We start from the raw sequence: 25,974 nt of genomic DNA on the forward strand, positions 1-25,974 counted from the left end.
AGATCAATGGTTAAACACGCAGTCAAAATAGCAGAGTATTTATCAGACCGGGATTTGGATATTTGTGCCCTGACTGAGACGTGGCTCCATGAGGCTGCTGGCCCCTGCCTGGCTTTGCCACCCCCAAAGATTATTTCATTCTATGTGTCAACAGGGAGAATCAAGGGGGGGGGGGCAATTATATTCAAGAATGCTCTGGACATTTGGAAATTTGCCATTCAAGGCCCAAGTGTTTGTGAGATACTCTGCTTTAAAGTTAGAACAGAGGCATCCACCAGGCTGAATATGCTACTGATATATCACCCTCTCGCCCCCAAACATCATGCCAGTGTTTGTTTCACATCGGAAGAGCCTGGTTTTAGTCCAACTCAAGGGGGCCGCCAAATGGCTGATAATGGGCGAGTTCAATCTTTGGAAGGACTACCTTAAAGATCTTGCAGCTGAGGAACTGGTCACGTGTATAAATGCTTTGGGCTTCCAACATATAGACAAGCCCACGCATAGTAATGGCCATATGTTGGACTGAGTTTTCTCACTTAATACAAGATTAATAAACCTGACATTTCCCTATGTCCCTGGTTGGATCACCCCTTTATCGAATTTAGTATAAATACACTTAGTGTGTGCAAAAAGAGTATAACGAGACAAAACTGGATTATGTCCAGAAACATGAAGAGGATCAATCCGGAGTCCATGAAGGAGTTGATCCTTCCTATGTCCCAGACAAATCTGTCGTCTTCGGCGAATGTGGATGGTATGACGGACTCCCTCCTAGATGTCCTTGCTAAAGTTATTAATCCTAGCTCCCTTAAAAAAATAGGAAGGTTCCTAACCATTCCAAAAATACTTGGTTCTCGGATGACCTTAAAATGATAAGAGTGGCTAAAAGAAAAAAATTCTATCAGTGGAATAAAGGAGCAAGACGATAAGATATCTTATCAGGGGGCGGCCAGGAAATTTAAACTGGCTATTATAAAAGTTAAACATTACTTTTATGAAGGGCGCATAGAGAATTCCCAATATGACTCCAAAGAAATGTTCGCTATCCTTAAGGAATTAGAGAAACCTGACGTCAAATTCCAAGAACCCATCTGTTAAGATCAGAAGTGGTGCACATACATTCAAAAGGCCATGGTGACTAAAACGGAAAAGATTAAAACATTTATTGAACAAACTATAACTATACTACCCGTCAAACCCTCTAAGGAAATGTTAATTGAAAATGCCCCTTCAATGCAGACCATTCCAAAGTTCAATTTCAGGAGTATTACTAAAGATGAACTTCGTACTATCCTGATCAAACTCAAACGATCCACCTGCAAAGGGGACCTGTTCCCAGCTACAGCCATTAAGGCCTGTTCTAGGCTTTTGATCGGCTCCAGTACAAAAATTGTGAATGCATCCTTTAAAGAAGGACGGGTCCCCACAAGACTGAAGGGTTCCTGGATCACCCCACTGTTAAAAGAAACAGGTCGGGACCCCAAAATTGCTACTATCGGCCTATTTCTAACTCGCCATTCATATTGAAGATAATTGACGGAGTGGCCATTGAACAACTCTGGGGCCACAAGGTGTGGGGAAAAGAGGTTTGGGAGCATAATCGCAGCACGAAGAGATGTTGGGGAGCCATAGGTGTGCAGTGAAAGGTAGTGTTATAGGTGTACACATAAGTACATCAGGATCAGAAGACTGGGGTGCAGCCGAGAGTGAGAAAGTAGAGGAATATAGAGGGGTGTAGGAATAGGCACACACTGATCAATTGCAATCAACCTAATATGCCACAACCACATACCGAAGCCGGGTAAATGCTAATATGCTCATTTATTTGCTATTAGTGGGTATCAGCATTTCACCAGTGGAGCATAGTTTTTTTTTTTAAATATATTTTTATTTTATATATAAACCAAACGACAATACAGCAGAACATAAATAAACACATAACAAAAAGCACTGCAATCCCCATCCCTCCCCCCTATGAGCCTCTATGGTGTCCGCCATCGGCATCCGCTGTGAACGGAGGGGCGTCATCGCTCTCAGATTCAATTGGAGCCGACCCCGTTCCAAACAGTTCGGCTATCATCAATTTCCATGCCGCGAGGGAGCACATTTCCTCCTCCTCCCCTGCAATACTGGTATCCCGCCACACCGCCGTCTCGGCCTCCGCCCATTTTTGGAGATCCCTCCACCAGACCTCCACTCGTGGCTTATGACACTCCTTCCATCCCATTGCAATCCTACGTTTAGCAAGCACATAAGCCAGATCTTTCAATTTCTCAACATGTCTGAGTTTACGCGCTCTGGGATATCCCCCCAGCAAGCAGGCCCAGGCTGAATCCACTTTGAGCGGGATACCCTTCCCTGCCAGTTTCTGCGCCACTTCACCCCAGTAGCCTGCAATTACTGGGCACGCCCAGAACATGTGTATCATGTCTGCATTCTCCTCGTCACACTTGGGGCACGCCTGGCGTCCAACATCCCGAAATTTGGATATTCTCAAGGGGGTCATGTATGCCCTGTGCGTTATATAAAGCTGTATTTGCTTAAACCTGGCGTTCCTCGATACTTTTTTATGATACCCCAAGGCACGCTCCCACAATCCATCTGCCATCGGGGCCCCCATCTCCATTTCCCATTCCAGTCTCAAGTGCACTAAATCACTCCCAACCTTTGTCATCAACATCTCATACAACCTAGAGACCTCATGCCCGCCCTCCGATGTGTTGTATAGTATCTCCACCGTGGCGTCCGGTTCATCGGCCAGGGTAGTTTCAGGCCACCTATTCCGGATCTCCTGCACTATCCTGTGATATGTCACATATTGACCCCTGTGCAATCCCGACCTTGCCTCTAGTTCTTCGAACTCCATGATGGTCCCATCCTGCCAAATATCTCCCATGGTGACCAACCCCACTGACTCCCAGTATGTCCGGATGATTGCTCTGAGCTGCCCGTCTCCCTTCGCCAGTGCGACCAATGGGAACTGCGACACACACGGCAAAGGGTTACCCATCATCCGGCAGGCCCGTCTCCACATGTTCCGTCCCAAAGCTAGCATTCCAGGCCGCTCCCTCATGCATGCATTAGTCACCCAGATCACCTCTCGCAAATAAAAAGGGGAACAATCCCTCCCAAACAGCCTGTGTTCAGGGGTCTCGTCGTCAGAGAGCCACCTGGACACATATTGCAGCTGCGCTGCCACATAATATGCCTCAAAGTTCGGCAGTTTAACTCCGCCCTTCTCGTAGAAGTTCTGCAGCTTCCACAGTGCGACTCTGTTACGCGTGCCGTGCCACAGGAATTCCCTGCAAACACCATGTAGCCTCACAAAAAACTTCTTAGGAATCATGTAATGGATGTTGTTAAAATAATGCAAAAGCCTGGGCAGTACCACCATTTTAAGCATAGCTCCCCGGCCCATCATCGCTAATGGCAATCTTTCCCAGAACCTCATGCATTTCTCGATCTTCCCCACAGCAAGTTCAGTGTTGTGCTTGTGCTCTTCCTCAGTCGTGTGATACACGTCAATTCCCAAGTATCGAAAGGAACTCGTCGCCCACGGGATCTGCAACACTGGCAACCTCTCCACCGGAGTTCCCACATAGCCTCCCAGCGGAAATAGAGTGGATTTCTGGGGGTTTACCGCTATACCGGACAACCAGGCATACCTCCCCATCACCTCTAAAACATACTGCAAATTTTCTTCTGGGTATCTTAGGTATAGCAGCATATCATCTGCATACAGGGATATAAGGTGACACTCTCCTCCTACATCGATGCCGACCGGGTCATATTGCTGCCGGAGGTAAATTGCCAAGGGTTCTAGGGCCAGGATGTACAACATTGGGGACCAGGGACACCCCTGCCTAGTGCCTCTGCCCAACTGCCATCTCTCTGACACCACTGCACCCGTGCGGACCCTGGCCAGTGGTGCACTGTATAGCATCTCAGCCCACCTAACGTAACCTGGTCCCATCCCGTACCATCTCAGAGCCGCCAGCAGCCAAGGCCACCGAACAGAGTCGAACGCTTTAACCGCGTCCAATGCCACTATCGCCATTTCGCCGTCATCACTACATCCCCATTCGACCACCCTGTGGAGGCGTCTGTGGTTGTGAGTAATGTTCCTGCTAGGGACATAGCCCGTCTGGTCAGGGTGGATCAACTTACTGATCACTCTACGCATTCTAGTAGCCAGGACAGCTGTCAGGATCTTGCTATCCTGGTTCAGCATCGACAGGGGCCTGTAGGAGCCACAATCATGTCCCGGTTTATTTGGCTTGGGGAGCGGTATTATAATCGCCTCCCTAAGTGACTCCGGTAGCCGTCCCACCTCGTACGCTTCTTTGAGCATTTCCAGCATGGGCGGGAGCACTTCCTCCGCATATACTTTATAAAATTCACTGGGGAACCCATCCGCCCCTGGGGCCTTGCTAGTGGGCAACTGCCTCACAATCTCCTTCAACTCTTCCAGGGTGATCGGAGCATCCAGCGCCTCTCGCTCCTCATCACTGACACTGGGCAAGCCTACATCTTCCAGCACTTCGTCTATCTCCTCCTGGCTGCCCCCCTCACAATCTTCGTATAAAGGCCTCCCATAAGGTGCCAGCCAACTTAACGCTCCCTGTATTCACCTCAAAATAAGCAGTTATCTCTTCCCTCATATCCTCTCTGAAGGCAGGGTCCTTGAGCGCCTCCCCCCTGAGGCGCCATGTTGGTATACGCGCTCGTGGGGAATACAGCTGCCATCGCATGACCAGGGGCGAGTGGTCAGAGAGGACTCTCGCCCTGTAGTCTATATGGTCGCACTCCGCGACTATGTCTGGCGTGGCGAATAAGTAATCAAGCCTCGTGTGCAGTAGATGCGGGGCCGAATAATGCGAGTATTGCCTCCTGCCCGGGTGTTTCGCTCTCCACACATCTACCAGGCCAAAATCCGCCAGCAGCGTCTGCAATACCTTAGCCGCCGGACTGGGCTTAGCCATCTTGTCATCCGACCTATCCTCCCTGGGATTCAACACGCAATTAAAGTCGCCACCCCATATCACCGTACCCCCCATCCCGACACTGAGCTTGGTGCACAGCGTCCTAAAATATGTCGCCGTGTCCTGGTTAGGCGCATATGTGTTTACAATGCACACTACTTTGTTCTCTAGCAGCCCCCTCACCATAACCAACCTCCCATCCTCCTCCACTACCTCCTCAATTAGCTTGAATGGGACGTGTGGCGCCACCCACACCAGCACTCCTCTGGCATAGGCGGAGTACGTTGATCCTACCACTGTCCCCTTCCACTTCCTCCCTACCAGCTCCAGTTTCTCTCGCTTTAGATGTGTCTCCTGTAGCAGGGCTACGTCTATCTTCTGCCTCTTAAGATACAACATGACTTTATTTCGCTTAAGATAACTGTTAAGCCCTCTAACGTTCCACGTTAATATCCTGGGGTCTCCCATGGCCTATCAGTAGTTTCCTCCCCCCATCCGAGGCAATCCCTCCCCACTTTGCGGACACCCAATCTCGATTTCACCCCCAGGCTCATACAAAAACTAAAACACCCCCCCAAACCCCTACCCCAAACAACTGCCCAGCTCCATCCCTGGATCTCAGGCATCCCTGTGTTCGGTCCTCCTTGGGAAACCCAAATAGAGAACCCGACAGGGTGTCACCCCACTAACAGTGACTAAACTAAACACAAAAAAGGGGTATAAAGAGCGGCCTCTGGAGGCTCCTTCCCTTCGCAACCATGTCCGTGCTCACGGACCATGTTTCATAACCACTGACGCGCGCATGTTCTCCAGCGAGTTCAATGACTATATTCAAGTCCCAATGTTCGTGACCCGACCGGGCCTACAGCGTCACTTATCTCGTCTTTTATTTTCCACCAGCCGTCTGAACATCTGGCTCCTGAGGGCAGTTTTGTGCATCCAGCCACTCCATGGCATCCTCCGGAGTGACAAAGAACAGCAACTTGCTCTGAAAGAAAACCTTCAGTTTGGCCGGGTAGAGCAACATGTATTTAAACCCCGCTTCCCGCAATCTCCTCTTCACCGATCCAAAGTTCATACGACTGCGCTGTACCTGCAGGGTATAATCGGGATAGGCAGTTATGTTCGCCGCTCCTCGTTGTATTGTGCCTCCCTTGCGGAAGTGTTCAAGGATCCTTTCTCGGTCCCGGTAATTAAGGATCTTGGCTATCACCGGCCTGGGCGGGTTTCCCGGCGGTGGCTTCCTAGTCAAGGCCCTGTGCGCTCTCTCCACCGCAAAACCCTGCGACAGGGTGCCTCCCGTGATCTCCTGCAGTAGCATGTTCTCGATAAATTCCGTTGGATTATGGCCCTCAGTTCCCTCCGGCAGGCCCACGATACGGATGTTGTTCCTCCGGGCGCGTCCTTCTGCCTCCTACGCCCTACTCTCCAAATTGCCCACACGTTGCACCAGGGCATGGAGTTCACGCTTATGCACAGCGCAGTCCGCCGCGGTAGGGCCCATTTCTTTTTCCAAAGTCTCCGTGCGCTCTGCCAGAGTACGCACGTCCTGCCTTAGGAGGTTCACGTCCTCCTGCACCGCCCCAACCTGGAGTTCCATTGCGGTCTTCAGTTCAGCCACAGCGAGCTGGAGCTTAGTCTCCCAGGTCGCTTTCATGTCTGCGATCGCAGCTAGGACCTCCTGGTTCGCACCCCCGGCGGCCATTTCCTTAGCCTGAGTTTTATCTTTGCTTTTGGCTCCGTCTGGGCCGGGAGGCGTTTTAGCGTATTCGTCGAGCGTGGGCTGTTTGTTCTTCGCTCTCAGGAGCTTATTAGACATGTCTCCCGTTCTTCTATCCCCGCTCGGATCTGGGGCAGGGTGTCACAGTGCGCTCTTCGGGTGTCCCATCGCTATCGCCACATCTCCGACACAAAGTTCCTTTGTCCTCCGGCTCCCCCGGCCATCTTGTCTACTACCTAGCTTGGCCAGGTCGCGTCTCACCCTTTGAAGCGCACTTTAGGCCATGAAGAGTCAGGGGCACAGTTTCAGGTCACACCGCACGCTCCCCTGCTATCCGCTCGTCCGGTTACAAAGTACCTTCGGCCAGGCCCTGCTCCCTTCCCAGGGCCACGCTGTCGGCCTCGCGGGACCGGGTGTCCTTAATGACCACAATGCACCCGAGTCATGCTCCTTCACCACCACCACGCTCCAGTGCGATCGTCAGGCGCCCAGATCAATCACTCCTTTGTTCCTTCGTTAAGCGGCGGCGGCCATTTTCTCGTTCATCGCACTCTCGCCTCCAAGTCTTCTCTTAGCTTCTTGTTGCGCTTTCACGGTGCAGGCCCGTATCGAAACCTGTCCACACGTTCACCTGAGATTCATGTACGCAGTCATATCAGTCTCAGCCAAAATACATCGGTCCTTGCACGGTTTTCAGTCGGATAATGTACGGATCTTCGGGAGCCCCCGTACAGACACGTCCTTTCACATGGCTTCCTAGCCACGCCCCCCACCAGTGGAGCATAGTTATTGACATCTTACCAGCACTATCTATTTTAAAACCTGCAACACATTTTCCTAGCAGCATTAGTGCCAGCATGTCTCCATTCGATTTGGGAGATGCTAGTCCAGTCCTGTTTTTTCGTTGCATTCTATGAGTAATTTTCTTAGAATTCCCAATCATGAATCCAGAACTATAAATCTGAGAATGCCAAAATAAAACCAGGACTGGATTAGCATCTTCAGAATGGATTGGGCATGTTAGCATCCATGTAGTTTTCATTTTACATCACTACCCACCTGCAATAAGAACATACCATAAGTACCCTACTGTAATATTATTTTACAGTTCAGCTGTTTTGGCCAAATGCATGTTGGCCTGCCAAAGCCAAGGGTTGAAAGCAGGTCCCTGAGCAGAATACCAGCTGCCACTTTTCAGATTCCTTCATTCTGAACTGCCTACCCCTCACAATTCAATATCGTTAGCTAAGAATAAGATATATTTATACATGGAAGGATGTTTATTTAATATGTAGCGTGCTGTGAGCACAGAAGACAATATTCTGTTGCAATGTTACTACACATCTTAAAATAAAGCTACTTGCAAAACTAACATATTTAAACACTTAAAGAATTGGTTTCCAACACAGAACAAGCTAAACATTGGTGTGCTTATTTCTACAGTACGCTCTCTGCGTGTATTCTGCATATTTGCCATTCGTGTGGCCAAGAGCATATGTTTTTACAGGAGTTGGGTGATGTTGTGGCATGCTTAAGGAATATGTACTCCATCATCTGCTGCAGAATCTGCTGTGCCTGTTCATTGTGAGGGAAAGATGTGAGATTGCAGCCTATGATGGCCTTTCTTTGCTTGAGCGAAACGTGCAGTGTCTGCTATGGCCCATACTGTGCCTCCTTTATGTGAGGCAAGCTTGCCCCGAGGAGAGCCAATGTTGATTTGCCCAATATGAGGAAATTGTGAAATGTTGTAGCCCATGCTGTATCTATGAAAGAGAACCTTCTGCTGCTGTGTTTGCTGATATGTTCTGTGTTTGATGGAAGCATGCTTGGCTGTTGACCATGCTGTACCAGTTCAATGTCAGTGAATCTTGCACTGCTGCTGCTTATGCTGACCTGTTCTGTCTTCGTGTTTTCGTGGGGGATACGCCCAGTCCCATCATAGAAGGGTTGGGTTCACGCGCTGTGCTCGCTCCTTCGGCAAAAGAATATGGGGCCCACTTTGAAAACTTTTTCCAAGGCCACTTTTGGTTCCCAGTCCAGCCCTGCCAAGAGGGAACAAAATTAGAGGGTGGGTCCCAAAATATTTTAAAGGGTTATAAATGTGGTGCCATTTGGCTTATCTGGACACATGTGCTAAAAGATTTTAGACCTAGATATGAATGTTCTTGCAAAATTCGGTGGGATCTTGTCAAGAGGGGCAAAATTATAGAGGGTCTCAACATTTTAGATGGCTTATAACTTTGTTGCCGTTTGACGGTTTTGCAGAAAGGTTTTCAGAAAGATTAGACCCAACCTTGAATGTTTGTGCAAAGTCTGATGGATTTTGTCAAGTGGAGACTAAAGTTATATGACTATTTTATGCATGTATATTTTGACACTTCTGAAAAAATAAAACTAGGGTGGATTTGCAGCAAACTCGTGCAAGGAGCATTGGCAATGACCTGAAAGCATGGTTTTGCAAATTTGTCAGCGTTTTATTTTTCGGAAAGTGTCATAATGTAGGTACAAAAAAATAAAATAAAGAAGTGATATACCTTTGGTGACTGACATAGTCTGTGGCGATGGGCAGTAGCCAGATTGCCCAGGTCATGGCCTGACCCGGTCAATATGGCTACTGACCGTGACCACAAGGGACTAGCAATGGGGTTAAAGTGGGTATTGCCACCATGGAAAGTGTGGCAAAGTTTTTTGAAATTGTGATAGGTTTGAATGGGAAACGGAAATTCTGCTTGTGGGTACAGGTCCAAATGCTGGATGGGATCTTCCCATTTTGTTTTACCCTTTGCTTACCTTATTTCGGCAGCATCAGATGCTGCACCTTTCGCACCTTCCGTTCACCTCCCGCAGGCCGCCATGGAAAAGGAAGAGGGGTTGCGTACAGAGCCCCGCCTTCCCTTTCCATGGCAGCCATCTTGGAAAAGGATTTTCCTTCCTACAGCCGGACACTGCGCGCATCCAGCTGTAGGAAAGAAAGTCCTTTTTTTTAGCACCCCGATTTACTGCTTTGGCAACCCGGAGTGCCAAGGGCCTTCACCCCCCCCGTTGCAGGGACTGAAATGGGAGAGAATGGCCCAGAGCCCTCGTTATCTGCCCTTGCTTCACTTGGGCCGATATCTTGGCCTGCCGGTGTTAGTATAGGAACCTAATCATACATGCATAGGGCAATGGTTGCAGCAATGACCATAGAAGTATAATATTTTTAATCTGGTAATTTCCGATAGTAAAACAATAAATGCTCCCTCATGAGTTTTGAGTAATGTTAAACATGGAATAAATCGGGAACATTTTAAAACATACCACACACTTGTGTTAGAAAAAGTATATCTAAAAACACACAATGCATACAAAATTAGAGGCACATACAGGGAAACTAAAGTAAGCAACAACACCAAAAATGACAATAACAGAGTTAATCTGTTAATTAGGTTAATGTGTAGATATATAGCAGCTTTTAAATTACGGAAATTCTCATTGTCGGGTAACAAAAACAAGTGGCTCAGATATAGGTCATCATCAATGACATTTGTGATGTCATCTTTCATGTCCTGGGTGTTAGTCTTAGCAGTGCGTGGTGGTCGTACGAGTTATGGATGCTAAGGCCCGTAGGGCCTTTAAAAGCCCAGATTTTACATCAGTTATACGAAAGATTATACAACAGTTTAAAAACTAGTATACGCACCAATGAACCTGCTTGGTGCAAAGGGATGCACAACTTGAGATGAACTGCCTGAATAAAAGTGCCATTAGCGGTAGATTCTGATCCCTGATGAATTCACTAAACGGGAATCCTAATGAACGCTTAACTAATGCAGTCTTTGAAGAGGATTGGGTTATCCACTTTACTAAATTCTATACCGTTGCAGAGTCCCCTCTCAACCCACTTATATTAGATCCTACTTGTTCTGAAACTGCTAACGATTACATGCGCCGGGTCCCTATAAACTGTGTAATGTGTTTTGAAGGATAATCCCGGGCTATGAGCCACTACTCTTTACTCAAAGAAATTGTGGCTACCAGTCACTTTCCATCATCCTAGAGGCTAGCTTATGCGATTCCCATATAATCATTATAATTAGAATTGTTCTTTATAGCACGCTTAATACAGGAGAACCACTTTTTAAGAGGGAGTCCAGGATTCAAACCTGTGTTGCTATGCGTGGTCTTGCTTCCAACACAAACATGTTGCTCCTGAGCTATCCTTCTGGCTTATAGAAAAAGGGCCCCAAATCTGACCCAGTTAACAATCGCCCCATCTCCATCTCAGATGTGGAGAGCAAGGTTTCTGCAGCGATCTTGCTGTCCCATCTGGAGGATTGGGCGATGAAAGTTTGTGGAGTTAAAAAATGTAAAACTGGTTTTCGTAGGGGTCATGGTACCAATTTGAACTGTTTTATATTAAAGTCTCTGCAGGACACCTTCTGGAAGGGGGACAAGGACAATATTTGTCTGGCTTCCTTTGATCTGAAGGCAGCCTTTGATCTAGTAGATGAGGCTCTCTTGTGGTAAAAACTTACAGTGAGGGATCCCAGAGGGACTTTTACGTTTGATTTGTGGTCATTATGATCAATCACATATACAAGTTTGGTTGGACAGGGTAGGTACACTTTCTAGGGTGATCCCTACTAATAGGGGTGTGAGGCAGGGGTGCATTCTCGCCCCGTCTCTTCAATTTATGCTTATCAGATTTAGATGAAAGTCTGGAACCACTAGCATTTGCAAGACCAAGCCCCTCCCCACGCCCTCCCCAGTTCTACATTAGGTTATTTGATTAAACTCAGATAGGTCTCCAAAGACTGATTAGGGCGTTTAAATTGTAGGCAGAAAATAATTGATTGGTCATCAATCACTCCAAGACGAATATTCTTCCAATTCGGACACGCCTCTTATGTATGGAAATTAGGTACCAACAAGCACAAGGTTGTTGATAATAGGATATATTTAGGGTTCCTGGTACTTGTCTATCAAAATAAAGGAATATCTTCTTGGCAGGTTGAGAGATTTATCCACTCAGGTGCAAGACCACATACTGCAAGTTCTCCATAATCCCACACTTATTTTATGAGGGGAAAGTTATTTAAAAATTAACATACGACTTGGAGGTCTTGCCGCTTTGCATCATCGACTTTATGGATCAATTAGAGGGATGGGTTTGGTGCAAGGTTTTCTACATACCCATAGCGGTTCTTACTGCTGCAATACGTTTCGAATTGGTGTTGATCTACGTAGGGGCACATGTAAAGTGGAAGCTTATCCAACTATTTAGTGAACATCTGTCCCCAGGGGAGAATCTGCTGTATGCTGATATGGGCAAGTTGGTCGCGTTAGGTCATCATTTAGCTGTCAATAACTTGGTCCGTAGTGGTCACAAAATATTGGCGTCTTTAGACTATGATCTTAGGGATGACCCCAGCCGTGTTAAAAAACTATTGTTATAGTGATTGGTGTAGCGCAGTGGATACATTTCATGGTTGCAACTCTCTCAATTATTTAGTAAAGGAGTATAAAAAAAAAAGTGTTTTAGCCCCTTATCTCCAGGTTTTTTAATTATTCATCAATTTCTAAGGTTTAGATGGAATTTGTACATGACCAATGAAATGTTGCTGCGTAGAAAGATTATACCTATGGAGGAGAATATGTGCAGATATTGTATGGAAAGAGACGAAACCTTAAAGCATCTAATTAATTATCTATTGCCCAGAATTATGGAGGTTAAGTGGTTCTGTCTTTAGAAATGTTTGGGATCATTAGGCTTGTATTTCAGATCCCGAACAGATGGACACTTTGCTTGGCTGGTTATACATCCTCTATGGTTATAGCAGTTACCAGATTACTTTAATTTAAACTTGAGTGATCATTTGTTTTAGAACCATGTGAAATATAAAGTTAAGACATTTCGTTTTTTTCGGGTGGTTTTAATTTGTTTTAACCATGTGGTCTAAACTGTTATTATTGGACAACTTTACAAGGTTTTAGTGTGTATGAAGTACATTTTTTTTCTTTTATCTTTTCTTTTTGTCTTTCTTAATTTAGTAAAATTGTTAAGGTTGCAAATATTTTAGCCAATATACAATAAAAAAAAAAAAAAAAAAAAAGAAATCCTGGGCTCAAAAGAAATCTGCTCCTGCACTGCATGCCTGCACTATTCTGTAATGGTGGTGGAATATCCCGTTTTGGCTCATGCGGATCTGATATTCTGGGCCTGCGAGAAGAACGTGTACCCATACAGTTGCACCTTCTCTCACATTTGGGTATCTTCAATCAAGTGCCTACTTGCAGCACGTCCCATCTGCAGTGAATGTTCCAACCACCTAACTGCATCACCCAGTGTTGGAAAACCCTGTAAAACCAGCAGCCATGCAACGGTCCAACACACCTCAGGCACGCTTAGGGGCTGGTGCGCCAGAGCCAGTTCTCGTGCTTCAATGTAGATCTTTTCCGCTGAACAGAGAACCATCCAAACAATGGCAGAGAGCAAGCTCTTTCAGGTGCCATGTTCAGAAGAGCAGTATGGGATAAGGCCTATGCAAGAGCAAGGGAGACTGTGGGTAAAGAAGCTTTTTTCTGTCTCTTTTTCCATCATCATTCCTCAGAGACCCTTCGTTGATAAAAAAGACAGTAGCTGAAAGAAGGATATTTTGCCAATCAAAGATTTAGACATGCCAATTTAAAGGTCACGAGCGAGAGCAGAAAATTCTGAAGACTGCTTTATCACACCCCAGAAATGCATAAATAATCTAAGTGCTCCCCTTTTCTTGGCACATGAGCAAATGGGATTTTAGAATCCTCTTTTCAATTGCATTTTCACTTTTCCTATGAATTAATCTGCTGCATAAAACAGAAGACTTTAGGACACGAAGGGTGGAGCAGGACGCGTCAGACAGAAGGGACGAGGTAAACTCAGGGCTTAAGAGGTGTTGGAATAATTAATCTTGGAGATAGAAGGACACCGGGTGGCTTGTTGAAGTCAGGTACAGTTAGTCCCAGTCAAGTATCACTGTAGATGGGATGGTAGACTGATCTAGAGCCAGAGGACCTTGCATCCAACAACACAGATGTTCCGCTCTGATGAACTGTTGCACACAAAACACTCCACCGCACAACCCACAAGTCATATGCCCAATTTACCATCTACAGCCAGATCACCATGCATAACCCACCTTCACCTTTCTTAAAGCAGCAAAGAAAGAACTGTACACAGAGTCCAGGCCCACAAACAGGAGGTAATCACACGTGGGGTGGAAAGGGTCAGAAAAAGGAATGGCAACACCAAAAGGCTGTTATCACACATGAAGCCGCCAAACTACACAAATGTAGGTAGTCCACAAAGGGAAGGAGAAGGGTAACCACAAGACAATGGCATGAGAGGCCAAAGCCCAAGGAGAAAACATTGTCATTTTATAGAACATTTGAGATTGCAATAGCATCATTTTGATAAGTCTTCCGAACAGTAAAGAAATGTAGTTTTCATTTTCCCCCCATTAGAGCCTAGAGAACTATCCATGCAGTCTCTTCCCATACGTTGCACCTTATGGTACAGTCTGCCATTTAAGCTCAGATCATACTCCGCCGTCTCCCTCATCATTCACTATGCTTGCAAAGCAGTTCATCCACCACCAGCTAATTTCCACCCAGCTTGATCCAAAAAAAGACTGTCTTAGATAGAAACACTGGAGATGAGAGCAGGCAAGTACTGGGGGTAAGAAAGGGTAAACATCCTTCTTTGCGTGTCCTCCCCAAGGTTGTTTTCTGAGTCTACCACATATTAATATTTCCATTTTAACATGAACATAGAAGCCTACAAACTAGCTCCTCAATAGTGAATATTAATCACTTATGTACATTTAATGAATACATAATTTGGGAATATTAAGTATATCTGAATCTCGTGCATACTTTCCAAGAAGGGAAACAATCTGACACAAATTCAAAAAGGGAACATGAAAAACAAGTTGCTCTGAGAGCAGCTGACACAAACATTCAAGAAGAACATCCGATTCAAGTACCTGTATTCAGGCATGTGGGGGATAGAAATAAAGAGGGTATAAAGCATAAGCCAAAAACAGCTTCTGTGCATCAAGGACCATCAGGCGATGACCCTGTTCAACAACCGGCTAGTAGTACAGTGTTCAGAAACTATCTTCCAAACAAGAAGCAGCCTAGAACATGGTTTCCATCACACATGACCCATTAGATCTTCTAGGTGTAATTTGACATAGGTATGGAATCAGTGGGCATGGCTAGTCAGAAGTAACTCTTGGAAGTTGTTGGCGTCGATTTAACCAGGCTCCAGTCAGGAGCTTAAACAGCTCCCACCTAACAACAATTAGGCATGTTCCAAAACAGTGAACAAATGAATCCACACGTAGCGATAATAGAATTGTGCCATTTTTATATTCAAATCATAGTTGTGTGGATACTTGGTGTGTTTTGTTATACCTGTGTCACCTAAATGATACAACATTGTGCACATAACTAGAAATATGAGCATGCAAAAAGTGCAGACCTACGGTTACTAATTGTTGGATGCCGCAAAACAGACAAAAATACATTGACAAAGTATTGCCCACTTCTGCTTCCCCAAGACCATGCCCCTTGGTTTTTGGTGCTTATTTAAGCGCATGCGGTTTAGAGGACTGGCCATCAGTTCTGGAACCTTAAGCTACCTTCTCAACCTTCTCAGAGGATGAAGATACATCTTCATGCGTTAAAGCTTAGCCCAATTAGCTAAGAACAGGTTTCTACATCAGATGTACTGTGCAGTTCTCAGCAGTTTGTGCCCAGTACATTTGAAAGAATCTATGATCACTGTGCCGCCCATAACTGCGCAACCAAAATGTTGACGCCAATTGCGACACGGCGCAGTGATCAAATAGATCACTGTGCCCACATCCCCCGGCCCACATTTCCCTGCCCAACGCCGCCACCCCACCTACCTTTATGGCGGCACACTTCTGTGTGTGCTGACTACGACCTGCTATCCCTGGGGCATCAGCTCCTCCCACTAAGGTGGATTAAAGCAGACCGTAGAGGGTGCTTTTCTTTCTTTTTCTTTCTTGTCCCCCGCTTGCCAAAATGGTATGCAGGGGATACCCCTGTATCCCCCGCTGCTCTGCTTGGGTGCAGTAAATGTCGCCCTCATTTTGTGCAGCCCCAAAGACGCAGTGACTGCGTGGGCACACAAAATGAGAGCGACATTTCGGTACGATTCCCATTTTGAAACGTAGTGTAATTGCATTTCAGTGATTGTGTGCCTACTCACAATCTTTGTGCAGACAGATTATACTCGACTTAAAACTCTCTAGCTCAATAGCAGAACATAAAAATGGAACTTCCCTATAGCTTGCAAGCAGATGCCACTTCAAAATTTGGTGCTTGAAATGGGCAATAAACCCGTAAAAACAATGCTCTAGGCGGTGTGATAAGAATTAACTAAAACTGGACACGTAAGGACTACATTTACAAAGTTATACTTTGAAAAGGAGCAGGAGTTAAACATGTGCACAATGCAGGCACCGTAATGTGCAGAGCTTCATTTGGAGCAGCTCCAATAGAACCATAGTTACATAGGATTGGTAATAAGGATCTACTTTTAGTAGAAACAGAGGAGTAGTTTACACGACTTCAAGACAATGGACGGTGGCGGGGGTGCCCATAACATCAGAGTCTACGCTCAACCCTTACCTTGAGACAGTGCACCGTTGCCAGGATGATGCAGGAATTCCAGGAATGGAATCTCACACCAACACCCCACACGCCCGGAACTCCTCATCTCCCTGCAGAAACAGACAACACATAGTTAACCCGAGCCCAGAACCATCCAAGAAACAGAACTGAGAAAGTATTCAGATCTGTCAAGCCCCAGAAAAGAAAGCAACAGTCAGGGGTTGAATGCCTGGGCGAGGCTGAAGAAAACAGAAATGGTTATTATCATAAGGACATGATGTTCTCCTTATAATTGGTGTCAATCTGAAAATCGGTTTTCTATTGGCCTGCGCTCGTGATGCCGCTGAAGTGCCAGCGCCCTCTGGCAATGCAAATGGCATTCCCTTGCTTTACACTAGAAGGAGTTAGACAACCCAATGAACCTCAACTTCATTCAACAGAGCAAGGTTTGTCTAGCGCTGGCTGTCTTGAACAGAAGAGTCTTGTCTTGAGTGAATTTGTTGCAGGTTTAGTTTCAGGGTTATTGATTTGAAGAGTTAACTACAGTCTTCAATCCAATTTTCTCCAATAAAGTAAAAAGTAGATTGTACTCAATCTGCACTGTGCGAAGTTTGTATAAATTATTTTTAAACACATGATCCTGGTTTCACAGTTTCCAAAAGCTTCATCGGGAGTCGAATAGCTGTGTGTAACGGCTCACCGTAGGCTGTAAATATCCAAGATGGTGATGTGCAAGGCACCAAGGTTAAAGAGTGATGCGATACCTCGAATGTAGAACTAAACTCAGGTAGTTTGTGCTAGCATATGCATGTCCTCTCATGTTGCAGGAAAAGTTGAAGGCCACCTACACTCAAGGAATAGCATCACTCCTAAAACTCACTCTGCTTGTAAATCGCCTTCTCAGATGTTTATGATCCAGCACGATGAGCCTTTAAACACTACTTTCTTACCTCATGAAGTGGTTACCAATGGTGAAATGCGTGTCGAGGAAAGGATTCTGATCTACGAAACCGACTAACACTGCAGATACTGTGTAAGGTTCAGAACTTTGACCTGTACTGTTCACATTCTAGGCTATAAAACTCTTCAAATCAATAACCACGACATGGGTCCAGGCGTACTTTTTGAATGGCTCCCCAGTCAAACATTAGCAAAGTAACAAAAAACTACCGAAATATGTAATGGGGTGCCTTTGTGCAGTCTGTTTAGTTGACATTTGAAAACTAACTCGCCTTTTTTCCCCAATAACAATTGCTGACACTGGGCAGCAGCAAACTGTGTGTAAACGTTTATGTTTTTAACAGAAACAAAGTTAGTCCTCTGGCCTGCATTACAACATTAACATAAATTAAAGTGATTCTATCACAGACTAGTGGGGTAACTAGTTAGAGTGCGAGCTGGCATGGCCCGTGGTCACAATGTCAGGATCACTTAGCCAGGAACTGCAATTTGGCCTTCACTGTCTTTAACCCGAGGAAAACCATCGCATGACCAAAGGCTCTGGGTCACATTGCTTCCAGGGAAGGTCCCTCTGCACCAATCCTCACAGAATCTTCTACGGTGGAGAAGAGGAGTAACGCAACGTGTATTATTTTCGGATTTGTGCAGAAAATCCTCACTCGCATGTAGCGAGTCAAGCGGGGAGAAGTTACACGCTGCTTTAAGTAAACTCAGATACAGGACACTACTTCGGCGTGCTTCCTAGAACAGAGTGCAAACCTCTCTAGCCTGCACAGGATTTGGAGCAGGGCAAGTAATTTACAGCACGTTCTGAGAAGGCCGAGAAGGTGACGTCAGCATCCCAGTCTGAGAGAACATTGAAATGATACGCCCCATATCTAGTAAACACACTTTCCTGCACAGTATATGTGCAAGTTAAGGGTTGCACCGTTACAGCAAGCACAGGTACAGAAACCAGGGTGCCGGGGCACCCAAACTGAACAATTATTGCTTTTTGAAAATACACTTGTATTGGCAACTATTTTACACGCAGTCTCGAGGTCTGCTTAAACTAAAAACACAATTCAAATTCACTCGACTCTTGCGTCGTTTAACAGAAAAGACAATTTGAATAAGAGAGTGCAAGACAAAATGTACCAGTTTCAAATATAACAACTAATTAAAACCTTGGCAATAAGGCTCAAATGTTTGCCTGCAGCATTTGCTGACTCGCTCCTACTAGACTGCCAGCACTTCCTACAACCTTTAAATACACTGCCAAAATCACACTGTGCCCCCATGAATCCGAGGCGCTCACGGTTTATAAAGTGAAGACAGTTTATCTTATAGTTTCCTGGACCAGGAGCCTACTGGCGAGTATGGAAGAGCCCAGGGGACTACAGAAATAACTGGATTATTTGCTGTGGTCGTGCTGCCTCTGCAAGCCTGCGTTATTAGCTGCTAGCAAACTGGTTATAAAGGAAGAAGTAGAAAGGTTTGCAGTGCTGCAAACATGCACTAATGAAGTAGTCAGTGGCGTGAGCATCCGCTTCCTTACAGGTAGAGGTCGAGACCCCATTTCGCAAAATGCATGTCCAGAAAGACCAGTTCCTGATCCACCACCATCCACACTTTGTAGTCCAAAAACGAGCAGCTGCTAATTGGACTGGGAGGATTTGCACCAGAGGCCTCACACTGTGCTTCCTTTTGTCAGGTTATGTGAAAGGAAACGTGAAGAACCAGCAACAGACAGACTTGACAATCCAGAGGATTGGTCAACAAGGATATAACAAGCTGCAATCATCAGGATGAAGACGCTGCCATGAAAATGGACACCATAGAACACGCACTTAAAAAGATAATACTTGGAGATTATCTTGCCAACTACAGCATAAAAGAAAGGTTTTGGAGAAGGGTTCGAAACACGTCAGGAATCGGCACACTTTTTTAGCTGTCTCCAAATATTATATTTGTGGCTATGTCATGCCACATAACACCCATTTTTTTTTCTGGACAGGCATGTGGTATTTTTTCTGGACAGGCATGTGGTCCGCTTTGAAAGATGTGTTTTTAATTAAGCTATGATGAGCTGAGATATACCTATTTACATGATAAGACAGAGTTATTCCTACTAGGATCCCATACGAGACTCATATTAGATGGACAGTTTGACTCTAACATCGACGGCAACATCATAAATGTTTCCACGGATGTGAAACACTTGGCATTTATCTTGACTCATATCTAAACAGTGACTAGACAAATCAATGTGACTGCAGAAGTGTTCCCAGCGCGTTTGCGCCCGAAAAAGGAGAAAAAAAGAAGGTAAGTGGGGTTGGGAGGTCAGAGAGGGGATGATTTGCAGTGGAGGAAGAAAGAAAATACTTACCTCAACCCCCAGCGGGGGGAGGATGGCAGCCTCCAGCTGTGTGGAGGCTCGGAGCGCGGATTGCCCCGTTTCGAGCCTCCTCATTGGCTGAGGGGTCCCACGGCCTCCGCCGGGAACAAAGGAAAGGAATCCCAGCTGAGGAATTCCTGGTCGGGTAAAGCCCCAGCGAGGGCCAATCAGAATGTTTGTTACATTCTGATTGGCCCTCGCTGGGTACTTATTCCAAAAACAGAAAACTGTTTCAATTTCAACATGGGTAAAACTGGTAAAGTTATCACCGACATCACTCTGGGAATAATCAAGCACCAATTTACCAAACGGTCACACACCGAAATACGCCAGAATGACATTTTATGCTCATATTAATATTGCCATTTTACACCAGGCATACAAAAACGGAACCCAATGTTACATGAAAATATAACCAACAGACGCAAAAAGTGAAGAAAAACACAAACAATTCACATTTAACAAAACAACGTTCATAGAGAACAGAATGCAGAATCCTATCGGCAGACTTTTTTCTAATGTAGGTGCCCATATATTCTTCAAAAAGATGATATGGTGCCCCTTGTTACGCGGCATGGTGAAATCCAGGCTGCAGTGCTAGAATTGAGGGCCAGCGTCAATTAGTGTGAAGATCCTACAGACAGCATGGGTGTCAGGGCGTCTACCTTCCATGTTAAGTAAGTAGCAAAAGGAACATCTGAAAAAGTGAGGAAGCAGATATTCTACCCTGTGTGGCGTGCAACCTCAGGATGCATATCCGATCCAGAATCAAATAGAGCAATGGGGAAAGTGCACTGAGCAGCAGAGACAAGAATAGAATTGCGCACAAAAATGAGTATGTCAACAATGACCGCACTACAAAGGTGGGTAAGATGCCAAGGATCCATTGCATAACTCAAATCCGGCCAGATTGGGCATCAGCGTGTCGCGGTGGGAGAGGAGGGGGCCTAAGGGGAGTCTATAGCAAAAGTGCTCTCGTCTTTGGTGGGGAATAGGCTTCGCTCATCGTCTGGTCAAAGAAAGGAGAACGACCTAACCAGTCTTCGTCTTGGGCTTTCCTGTCCCATTATAACAATACCTGTAGAGGTGTTGAGCAGAGGCAGCTGGTGTATTTGTAAAGTGAAAGGGTGTAAACGTATTTCCCGAGAGAGCACGTCTGAAATAATATGGCTTTTGGTGAATCATACCCGCAGAAATCTTTTTAAATAATGGGGGGGAAATCTTGCATTTTGCAGGACACATCAGAAAAGGGGGCTAACTAGAGCATTTACAGTCTATTTTGGGAAACAAGTAGCTGCCAGGACATTAGCAATACACTGGAGCATTTTGCAACACATGTTGACGCAAGCTGTTCCAAAAAATAAATAAACCCTGTATCAATGATACATGCCAGCACTTCCCCACTTTCAAGCAGGTTGTGCCCAAATCAGATAATGAGGCCATTTATTCATGCCAGCATTGCCACTCTAAAACATTTTTATTGTATTGCTTACAACACAAACCTAGCCCAAGATCAGCGTATCGCTTTACAACCAGAGGTTTCTAGCATTATGCTTGCCACTATATACAGTAAAGCACAGTACTTTTGGTGGAGCAAGGGAGGAATGTATATTTGTTCAGCTAGTACCCAAAGAATAAGAGGCCTGCCTCAACATTGTGCCTATGTTGCACCTATTTCACACTGCTAGTGTCCAAAGCAATCCTGCAATCTGTCAACAGATGCCCACATTGCACTGCAGTTGGGTACCATGCTGGTCACAAACTGCCTCTACGACACTCAAAAAGACACTTGTGGAAATAAGCATGGAAACTTATTTTTTAAACTTACATTTGTTCAATTTAATGAGCCGAAAAGAATTTCACAATTGATATTGAAAAGGATCTCTAAACTCTCCAGGGAGCCTGGGGTTGGTCTACCCTCCATGATAAGCAAGACATTAAAGAGAAGCCTGGACATTAAAGAGGAGCCTGGATTTTATGTACAAATATTGTCCATGTTAAGTTGATTTATACCACGCACTGCTACCACCCAGGGGAAGTCTCCAGGCGCTCGCGTGGAGCTAGAAGAGAGGGTTGGTAGGTTAGTGAAGATAGGATGGGAGGATAGGTTCAGAACCAGGAGGAACTGGCATCTGAGTGTTGTTTTGAATGTGGAAGTTGGTGCGAGAAGCCCCCTGTGTTGTAACCGTATGGGTAAGATTCAGTGACTTGGTTGTGTGATACTGTTTGTGTAAGTGTGTTGTGTGGTTGTGCGCACTGGTTAGTGTCCTTAAGGGATCCAGAGTCACAGGTGGCTATAGCTCTAAGACTATCTGGTGCCTTGGTATGTACTTGCGTTGCTGACGTTTTATGTTAAATAACTCTTGTAAGGCGCAACTCGCCCGAAGGCCTCAGTGCGCAACAAGCCAGGGAAAGGTCGGAGAGCGAGAGAGGACACCAAAATCATGAGAACAACCTAGGCGTTAGAGTTAAAGAGAAATGTTTTAAGAGACATCCTAAAAAGAAGTAACTCCGAACAGAGACATAGGCAGGTGGGATGCGAGTTCCATACGCGAGGAGTAATAGAGTCAAAACTAATACTCCAAAACAAGCCAGCGTATATAGAGGCTGCTCAAGTGCAGAGTTTCTGGAACGAAAGGGAGCGGGAGATACAAAAGCGCTTGACCCTTTCCATCAAGTAGGATGGCGCATTGTCAGTAAGGCACTTGTGAGTGCGAGACATCACTGTGCAGGTTTTACAATGCTTAATAGAGAGCCAATGAAGAGATGTACGTGCCTCAGTAACATGATTCCTTCTTGAGAGGCCGCACACAACTCAGAGGGCATTATTTTGCGCAAATTGTAAGGAGTCCAAATTGGACTTCGGGGTACCCGCAAGGAGGCTGTTGCCATAGTCCAGTTTGAAATTAACCAGGGCAATAGCAAAAACAGCAGTACTAGATTCGGAAAGAGAAGGTTTTATTTGCCTAATGAGGCATGTAGTGTAAGCACATGATGCCTTTACCTGGCTAACATGTTTTTTCATGTTTAATGTAGCATTAAAGTAAACGCCAAGGGTCTTAACCCAGGGGCTGGTTTTGATAGAAGACCTGCCAAAGTCGAAAGCTGCATATCTGGGATCTAACCTAGCAAGGTGCCGAGTAGTACCAACAAGCATAAGCCCAGTTTTATTCCCATTAAGTGCCAGGGAATTATTGATCATCCAGTATTTTATCATAGCATTTAGGTGATTTTAATAGAGTCATTGTCACATGTCAATTTGAGCAATATGGGAGTATCATCTGCGTAGTTTGTATAACCTACGCCAACGCTGTCCAGGAGATAAAAGAGGGCAGGTGAAAAGATTAAAAAGGGTAGGGGAGAGGCATGCCCCCTGCATAACACCACACGTAAGAAGTTCGAAGGGAGATTTAAAACCACCAGAGTCAACGCAGGCAGATTTTGGGTACAAAAAAAGAAGCTAACCAAAGCAAAGCACTACTGGATCAGTTTGCAATAACCCCCAACGTCTCGGGCAGCAACGAGTGATCCAGCAGATCAAAAGCCATGGAGAGGTGCAGGAGCATCAGAAGGGCAAACTGACCAGAGTCCGCAATATGGCATAGGTTAGCTTTCAGGTCTAACAAGGCCGTCTCAGTACTATGTAAAGCTCCAATGCCCAATTGCAAGGAACCCAATAAGTGATTATCTTCAAAGTGTTGTTGTATATTTGTGTAGGCAACTTTGTCCAGATTTTTTTGTTAAAATGACACATTAGCGGACGATAGCTGCCTACAGAGGCAGTATCAAGTGTAGCCTTTTTTATAATAGGGGAGAGCCAGACACTTTTCAAAGAGGCAGGAACAGTAAAGGTGGCAAATGAGGAATTAATCAGTCTAGTGACAAAGGGAGCCAAACAGGTAAAACATTCTTTAATTTTTGAAGGAGGACAAATGTCATCAGGTCAAGAAGATGGCATAAGGTGTGAAACAATATTGGAAAGATCAACTTCAGTTATCTCCTTAAAGTTAAAGACAGCAGTGGTAGAACCAGAAAACTCAGATATCATCAGCTTTAATACTGGAAGAAGCATCCAGTTTGGAGCAATCTTGTCCCAGTGATAATTACGTTTAGCACTAAACCCCTGTTGTATTTCAAAACAGCATTGCTCGCTCTTGGCAATGCAGGGTTTGAATTATCCTTCCCTTCAAATTCTTTAAGAATAGTAAAGAGTTCTCTTTGGGACGACTTGGCATATGGACTATGTGGGGTGGTTCAAGCTAGGTGTGCTTCCAGCATCTCAGAGAGGATGGGTATGAACATAGTATTGACTCTTGGTTTGTTTATGTGTAGTGTGGCTAGCCCAAGGACTGGTGTTGTGGCGTTGGTTATGTTGAAGGAGCAAGAAGGGGAAGTGGCACCTGGGATATTTCTGCAAGTCCACCCTTTTCAGAGGGTAACACTGGGGTAGGTATTTTTGGAAGGCATTCCAGAAATACTACTGCCACTATTGAATTATAGGATTTTTTACACCATTTTACTTTCCACACCAACCCGCAATGTGAAGGTGGAAATGGAGAAGGCACAGTAGTGGTTTACACAATTACTGCATGTAAAAAATTAACAATAAAGCAACTTTCACACTTTTGTGCATTACATGGGCAAGGGGGAGATATCGGCGATGCCTACATTTTCACTCACGTGCTATGCTGCTGCAAATACATTTTTGAACAATGCTGGAGGGCCACTTCAAAATGCGCATCTCCAAGTTTTAGTGGGGGGTTAACAAATAGGCAGACTGCTGAAAAGCCACAGGTTTTCCCCCAAACCATGAAGACGGTAATTACAACAGGATTTTTACAAATACTGCAAAAAACATTGCTACCACCAAACTGATGATGCCTTTAGTAATCCCGAGTAGAGAATTTGTTATAAACCCATCTGCTTGCAGCCCCAGTTTGATAAAGAATTCCTATTCTTGTTATTCTTAACATGCACGCTGCAAATCAAATGTCAGCTATAAACACTTCATTAAACTGTTGCTCACTATAGGTACTGTATTATGACTTAAGATTGTCCGCCAACAGAACAAATAAAACTAAAACACATACTCAAGCAAGAGTGACCACGACAGGAGCAAGAGGCTATATGAAACTACTTTCAACCCAGTCATCCCTATTATAGAGCTCAGTGTTTGTCTGCATGTATGACTGATGAGCCCAGTGCCCTCAGAACTAGATCTTTAGCATAAGGTGGGGAGGGAGGGGTTATACTGCCACTCCTCTCCCACTATGCACTGCACTCACTGCCCTGCGAGTGACCCTACAGATGTGTAATTACAAGCCACCAACGTACCTAGCCTTCCTTTCTCTGCCTCACTATCACCTATGCGCTTAATTCTTAGCGCTTTGAAACGGACCTGACAGCGGTGAAAGGCACTACACAGGAACCAACATATCAGCAGCATGACTGGAGTAGGGTGAACAGGACTAGGGAGGGAGGTTAAGAGAAAGGAGTAGTGTCAGGCTGTCAAGATGGAGGACAAGTGCAAGTTATGGCTGAGGCAACAGGAGAAATAAGTAGGCGGCGAGGGATATAATGCTGGTAATAGGCGAGTGTGACAGGGGGGAGGGGACACTGGTCAAAGGTTGCTTGCCTAGAGTTTACTTTACAGACTATATCCTCCCCCAGAGCAGCCACGCAAACGCCCCTGAGCCCGCGAACACACGTCCTGCTCGCAGCAGCTCACCTGCCCTCCACCGCCAGCAGAAGCACTCCCAGGAGCAGCCACTTACCGACTGCGACAGACAGCGGGGCCAGTGCCAGGCCACCAGCATAGGGGAACCGAGCAAGCTGCCTACGCTGCCCACGCCCACTCCCATGCAGCGCGCCAATCACAGGCCCCGCCGCAGCCCGAACACAAACAACTCTGAGAGGTGCCGAGGGAAAGAGACGACGGACAGCACGGCGAGTGCAGCGCCTTCAAACAAAAGCGTAGACGCTGGCAGCCATCTTGAAACGTTTCTAACATCCATTAGAATCGACAAGACATACCTTTATACTATGAGAATGAGGTTGTTATGAATGCAAAATGGCTTATTTTAATTAATTATACTTACAGTGGAAAATTACATTTTCATATGAAGTGTCATTTAAAAGCATAGATTCATGGTACATGTTCGGGCCCCACTCACTGAGGCGTACATTTTCTTTGATTTACTTTAAAGACATCTCTCTGAAAATAGTAGCATACCAAAAATAGAAAAGACCCGTTGCTTATAATACCAATAGGA

At 45.5% G+C, this 25,974-nt stretch overlaps 1 protein-coding gene across 3 annotated transcripts in view; it reads right to left on the bottom strand.

Annotated features, from left to right (window-relative positions):
- Nucleotides 1-25,590, bottom strand: part of TESK2 (testis associated actin remodelling kinase 2) — an 864,966-nt gene extending 839,376 nt beyond the window's left edge. The window contains exons 1-2 of one of the 3 annotated variants that reach the window (XM_069642367.1): nucleotides 25,477-25,590; nucleotides 16,384-16,475 (exon numbers count right to left, since the gene is read on the bottom strand). The gene's annotated coding sequence lies outside the window, so the exon portion shown is untranslated. Of the gene's footprint in view, nucleotides 1-16,383; nucleotides 16,476-25,430 lie in introns of all 3 variants that reach the window. The other 2 variants (XM_069642366.1, XM_069642368.1) reach the window with 2 other exon arrangements.
- Between the last annotated feature and the right edge of the window lie 384 nt (nucleotides 25,591-25,974).

Source organism: Ambystoma mexicanum, chromosome 1q (assembly GCF_040938575.1).
Source record: "Ambystoma mexicanum isolate Mex_15411 chromosome 1q, UKY_AmexF1_1, whole genome shotgun sequence".
Taxonomy (NCBI): Eukaryota; Metazoa; Chordata; class Amphibia; order Caudata; family Ambystomatidae; genus Ambystoma; species Ambystoma mexicanum.